Consider the following 1,332-nt stretch of genomic DNA (forward strand, 5'->3'; position numbering starts at 1 on the left):
AGAACAGAACGATTCCTGCTGACTTTCCAGTTAGGCAGTCAGTGGGGTCCCAGCTGTGCCAAGGAGAGGCCGGACCCTGGGGTCTGGGGTCCTCCAGTTCGCTCTCCATCTTGAGCCCTGTGTGGTCCCAGTTGACTGTGGGCTGGGGTGAGCCTGGGCTGACCATGGGCAGGAGGAGGTAGAAGTGGGCAGCGAGGAAGGAAAATAGGCTTGTTTGGGTTTTAGAAAAATCCCTCTCGTGACTGCCTTAAAGAGACAGTGTCTGAGGTGGACAGCTGTGTGGAAGCCCCGCCAGGAGCCATGGCAAGAGTCTGGAGAGGTGACGGGGCCAGGCGGGGGTAGGGGCTGCACATCTGCACAATGTTCATGAGTTAAATCATCAGAACTTTCTGCCTGACCCGCTGTGGGGGTGAGGGACCAGGAAGGTCTTCACATTTCTGGCTTGGGGTCGGGTGACTTAATGGCTCAGGAAGCACTGCCCAAATGTTTTTCATAATAACTGTGTTTCTTTATGTTTAATTCACATGTGCTGCCCAGAAGTCCCACTCTCCTGGAAATGAATGCGTATGGAGAATTCTGGATTTTCCAGTGATGTCAGTTAGGCTGATTGGCATCTGCTAGCGATGTGTTCTACAGAATTTCCGGGGCCCCTCGCCATGGGCAGAGTGTGGAAGGGCTGCGACCCCCGGCGGGAGCTTTTTGTCCTCATTGCACAGAGGTGGATGCTGGCCTGGGTCTGGCTTGCCTCACGTTGCCCGATGGGGCCCCAGCTCTTCCTCTTGCTGGCCCAGGTCAGGCTCATGTCGGGTGTCAGTACATGTTTGCTTGGTGGGAGAAGTGGTGTGTTTGTGTGATGTACTGCTTATGACATCTGGGGACATTCTGTGCCCTGGTTGCTGGGGATGACATCTGACAACATCAACCCAGCTAAGAGAACCCGGCTGTGGTTCCAGAGGTGATGCATGGTTCCAGGGGGTGGCTTTAGAGTGGTCTAAGCCAGTCATGGCAAGCCTGTTCCCCTTGACCCACCCTTATTCAGGGGTGAGGGGGGCGTGGGAACCTGGTTTGTCCAATGAACAGAGGAGAGGAGGTCAGCTGGGGGCCTCTGGGAAAGACCTTCCTTCCCACTAACAGGAGAGAGTACTTGAGGGGTGTTCTCATTACCCTGGCCTCCCTGACATTTCCAGCTGTTGCGTGCAGTTGTGTGGAGACATGATGTCTAGAACCTTGCAGCTATTTTGTGACTATGAGTACATCTGTGGACACAGCCAGCTCCCTGAGAACAGAACAGAGTGTGGAAGGGGCCAGTTCTTTTTTTTTTTTTTTTTTTTG

Source organism: Galeopterus variegatus, unplaced genomic scaffold, assembly GCF_000696425.1.
Source record: "Galeopterus variegatus unplaced genomic scaffold, G_variegatus-3.0.2 Scaffold1511, whole genome shotgun sequence".
NCBI classification, from domain to species: Eukaryota; Metazoa; Chordata; class Mammalia; order Dermoptera; family Cynocephalidae; genus Galeopterus; species Galeopterus variegatus.